We start from the raw sequence: 5227 nt of genomic DNA, 5'->3' as shown, positions 1-5227 counted from the left end.
GGAAATTCTAACTTCCAGTGTGGATGGGACTAGTGTCCTTATCAAAGAGACAGAGAGAGCTCCTCCCCTGCCCTCTCTGCCATGTGAGGACACAGCAGGAGGACTGCTGTTTACAGCCTGGGGGAAGGCTCTTGACAGAACCCAAACATGCTGGCACCCTAATCTTAGACTTCCAGCTTCCGGAACTGTGAGAAACACATTTCTGTTGTTCACAAACCACCCAGTCTGTGGTTTTCTGTCGTAGCAGCCTGAAGGGACTCAGACACCTGCTCCTGCTCTCCTGCTCCTCTCTGCATGTGTCTATCAGGGCTCCCCCATCCTGGTTTCACTCTGCAGACAAAGCAAATGGAACATGTGCCTCTGACCTCCCTGTCCTCTCTATGCCTCGCTCTGCCTCGCTCTTCCTGCCCTTGTTCTGTGTGGGGGAGGAGGGGGGGACATCCTGGACTACCCTCTGCCATAGTTCCTTCTGCCCAGGGCCTTAGGGATCACTCAATCTCTTCATATTGGAAGAAACTTTATAATCTGGCCCATTGGTCTCCAAAGTGAGGCTGTTCAGGCACCTGACTGGCAGAGTTGGTAGCGCATGTGACTCTTGATCTCAGGGTGGTGAGTTCAAACTCCATGGGTGGCAGAGAGATTACTTAAAAAGAAATAGTAATAGAGATGCCTGAGTGGCTCAGCAATTGAGCATCTGCCTTCAGCTCAGGGTGTGATCCCAGGATCCTGGAATCAAGTCCCACATCAAGCTCCCCACAGGGAGCCTGCTTCTCCCTCTGCCTATGTCTCTGCTTCTTTCTGTGTGTCTCTCATGAATAAATAAAATATTAAAAATAATAAAATAAAAATAATAAAAGTAAAATTGTTCAAAAAAATTTAAAACACACACACACACACACACACACACACACATTGCTAAAGCTGTTCACCATGTCTTTCCAGCCCTCCATCTTCCAGCACGCAGTAGGGTTATACTTCTTGTCCCTGTGGTTGAGTAGCCAATTTGTGGCAGGAGCAAGGTCACCCCACCATGACACAGAGCCCCCCACCAACCCACAATCACTGTTTAGTGTGGGTGAGAAATTGGTGTTGTTCCAAGACATGAAGTTGTTGGGAATATTTCTTACTATAGCATACCTTGATGATCCTGACTGATCCACTTCTATAGCCCCTAAAGATTTTTAGAATCGGTGTGTACTTGGAGCACCTGGATGACTCAGTCAGTTAAGCATCTGCCTTCAGCTCAGGTCATGATCCCAGAGTCCTGCCTGGGGTAGAGCCCCATGTCAGACTTCCTGATCAGTAGAGCCTGCTGCTCCCTCTCCCTCTGCCCACTGCTCCCCCTGCTTGCGTGTTCACGCTCTCTCATAAATAAATACATATAAACAAACAAACAGTGTGAACCCTCTAACACATTTTTAACATGACATCTAAAATAGCCACTAAATATTCAAATTTCTACAAGGGACAGAATTTCCCACCTATTGTAAATACTAATATTTAACATAAAAAATTGTTAATATCAGTCTCCTAAATGTACCCAGTGAATTCTAAATATCATGAGACACCTGGGTGGCTCAGTCCAATACATATCCGACCCTTGATTTCTGCTCAGGTCATGAGATTGAGCCATGAGTCCACTCCACACTGGGCATGAAGCCTGCGTAAGATTCTCTCTCTCTCTCCTTTGCTCTCTCCTTTGCTCTTGCTCTCTCGCCATGCTCCCCCTCTCTCTAAAAAAAAAAAAAAAAAAAAAAAAAAAAACCCACACACATAAAATGAGTAGATAAATATCGAAACACTTTCATACCCACTATCTTCAGGTTTTTAAATCTATGAACAAGCTCTTCTTCAACATTTGGAAATTTTACTCCCCCCACTTTTTCTCCTTAAATTCATGTTTCTATTTCCATACCCTCTGTATATTTTTGCTATAAGGGGATGTATTCTTAGGCTTTAAAGTCTTTTATCAACCACTTTATCATATTTAGCTAGAACAAAAAAAGTATATAGACTGAAATTTTTTTTAAAAGATTTTATTTATTTATCCACGAGAGATAGAACGAGGCAGAGACACAGGCAGAGGAGAAGCAGGCTCCATGCAGGGAACCTGACGTGGGACTCAATCCTGGGACTCCATGATCACATGCTGGGCTGAAGGCAGGTGCTCAACTTGCTGAGCCACCCAGGCATCCCTAGACTGAAATTTTGAAGTTTATTTTATTCCCTATCAACCATAAATCCTAAGTGTTAAATGTGTCTTCAGAACTGAATTGTTAACACAAATAGAATGAGTACATAATTGACCAAAACAACAGAAATACAAAAAAATTTTTTAAGATTTTATTTATTTATTCATGAGAGCCCAGAGTGGGGGTGGCGGGGTGGGCAGAGGGAGAGGGGGAAGCAGGCTCTCTGCTGAGTAGGGAGCCCGATGCTGGACTTGATCCCAAGACCCCAGGATTATGACCTGAGCCAAAGGTGGACGCTCAACTGATTTAGCCATGCAGGCACCCCAGAAATACAAATTTTGATGAACAATTCTTAAACATAAGAAGCATCTTTTTTAAAGATTATTTATTTATTTTTTTTTTAAGATTATTTATTTATTTATTTATTCATGAGAGAAAGAGAGAGGCAGAGACACAGGCAGAGGGAGAAGCAGGCTCCATGCAGGGAGCCCGACGTGGGACTTGATCCCAGGTCTCCAGGATCAGGCCCTGGACTGAAGGCGGTGCTAAACCACTGAGCTACCCTGACTGCCCAGAAGCATCTTTTATTGAGGTATATACTGCTGAACTCTAATTAATCTGGTGCTAGCAATTCCTTTTTATAACACAAATAAAATATATGAAACATTTTGTAAGATGAAAACCGTAACTAGAATAGCTTATATGATTTGATAAAACAGGTTCGACTCCATTCTTGAATAACACGAAGCATCTGAAAGAAACAGAAATATTGGGGTGCTTGGTTGGCTCAGTTGGAAGACCATGCGATTCGATCTCGAGGTTGTGAGTTTGAGCCCCACGTTCACTAGAGAGATTACTTAAATAAATAAACTTAAAAAAAATGGAAATAGTACCTGTCAGTTTCAGCCACTGTGTCCTGAAAAGGTTGATATTCCCAGAGACCGTGCACTTGGCTCATACCACAACCTTCACTGTGCCTGCTGTTGAGAGGCTTGTACCACCTCCCCCCAACTAAGGGTGGTGCCCTCTGCCAAATCCTGCTTCCTCCCCTTTCTTTGATCTTCCAGCCTATAAACTCCTGGGCCCAGAACCCCATCTCAGCGTCTGCTTCCCAGGATCGACCCACAACAAGCCATTCAATAGGTTATGTGACCTTCCCACGGGCTCATGTGGGGGAACTAGCCCAGGGTGGGTCTTTGCCCCTGGAATATTTTCTAGCCATAACGTAAATTTTTAGGATACAATGGCTAACACCCATAGGTAAACCTTTTACAAGGTTTTGGGCTTTTTTCAGGCTCCATGTATTAGTCAATAAAGTAGTAAAACCTATTTTCTGGTTTCCCTAGCCCCCACTGCTGGAAAGACGCTGGGCACCCCAGAAGTTTGTGAGCTTGTCTACTGGGCCTGGGAACTTAAAAAAGTTTACAAAATCCTTCTTGTTTTCAACCCTGCTGGCTCTCAGCTCTGAGCTGGAGTAAAAAGCTTTGCATTCCAGCAAGACCAAGGCAATAATAATAACAATAATAAATGCTTTTGTCAGGGAGGTCACAACCAAGGGAAGGCAAGGAAAAAAATCACAAATAACATAATTCAAAACGCTTCTCCGCATTATAGCTGTAAAGTGCTTAGCGCAGCGCCTGGCAAGAGGTAAGCAGTAAAGGGGGGGCCAAGTGGATACATTTCACACGCATGCGGATCTGAGCCTCAAATGTCATTCACTGTGGCTTTTACTAGCTCGGTGCAGAGCGAACGAGGTAAGGCTCGCGCCAGCCCAGTGAGCTGTGCACGCGGCGCATGCCTGTCCCCCAGCCACCCTGTCCTCTAACTGTGCAAGGACAGCACTGTGGGCTCCGGGCAGGGGAGATGGTAACGGGGAGTCCGGGGGAGGGGGCTGGGCGTCTGCCAGCAGTCCCGGGTGGCCGCTCCAGTCCCCCTCCCCTGGCTGCAGGCTGGGACCCAGGGCAGAAAAGGCAGAGGAGGACTCCGAGAGGAGGACGCCCCCCTCCTTCCCGCCCCGGCTGAGAGTCCCGGGGAGCTGGCGCCGCTTTGCTAACCAGCGACCAGCTGGGGAAGGAGCCCAAGCGCTGAGCCGGGCAGACCCGGACTCGCACTCGGCCGGCCGGCCCCCCACTGACCCAACAGCCCGAGACGACTCTGCCCGCCGCGCACCCCGCCCCGCGCACCCCGCCCCTGCACCCCGCACCCCGCCCCTGCACGTGCAGAGGAGGCGAGCCTTACCCGATCACCACAGCCACAGCCACGCCCGGGAAGAGCTGCCCCCCGGCCCCGCCCCCGGCCCCGCCCCCCCTGGATTGTCATCCCTCTCGCCCCCAAACGCTGTCCCCTTGATTCCGGAACCCAAGCCGCGCCGGGATGGCCTCTTCCCATATCCGCTCTCATCCTCCCCACCGCCGGGAGAGCGGCCTTTCCCTCATCACCTCCGGGGCTAAGACAGGGGCCCGTGCGCACCAACCTCGTGCGGCCCGACTGCGGAGACTCGGCGCTCTCCCCTGGTCCCCGACGGGATCACGGGAAAGACAGGCTCCAGGAGCACGGGGGTCTCCTCTGAAACCCAGGGAAGGCGCAGGGCCCAGGTTTCGGTGTGGGACGCCTGCGAACTCGCCTACGGGAGCTGCAGGGGCAGGCAGGCTCCGGCAAACACCGCCCTGCAGGGGGCGCCCTCGGCTCGGGGGCGGGGGCGGGGGCGGGGGCGGGGGCTGGCTTCTCGCCGACCCAAACCGAAGGAAGGGCTGGGAGGTTATTTGCTAAGTGTGTAATTATTAAAATCTCTGCTTTGCTATAAGCAGTCCCTGAGAGCTCAAGCAAATAACACTCTTAAAAGTTACAAGAAAGTACATGTATCCTGCAACACACACACGATTGTTTTAGAAATACAGGGGCAGGCGCAGCCCGGGAGGCGCCGCGGTTTAGCGCCGCCTTCAGCCTGGGGCCTGATCCCGGAGTCCCAGGATCGAGTCCCACGTCGGGCTCCCGGTGCATGGAGCCTGCTTCTCTCTCTCCCTGTGTCTCTGCCT

General features: G+C 49.9%; 1 long non-coding RNA gene across 1 annotated transcript; it reads right to left on the bottom strand.

The window, feature by feature from the left end:
- Nucleotides 1–2562: 2562 nt before the first annotated feature.
- On the bottom strand, nt 2563–4863 carry LOC125752176 (uncharacterized). The gene is made up of 2 exons (XR_007401032.1): nt 4666–4863; nt 2563–2943 (listed from the first exon to the last, which is right to left on the bottom strand). It is a non-coding gene; the product is annotated as an uncharacterized LOC125752176 (long non-coding RNA).
- Between the last annotated feature and the right edge of the window lie 364 nt (nt 4864–5227).

This window comes from Canis lupus, chromosome 11 (genome assembly GCF_003254725.2).
Source record: "Canis lupus dingo isolate Sandy chromosome 11, ASM325472v2, whole genome shotgun sequence".
In the NCBI taxonomy this organism is placed as follows: Eukaryota; Metazoa; Chordata; class Mammalia; order Carnivora; family Canidae; genus Canis; species Canis lupus.
Note: the sequence above shows the minus strand (reverse complement) of the source record. Positions and strands in the feature narration are given on the sequence as shown.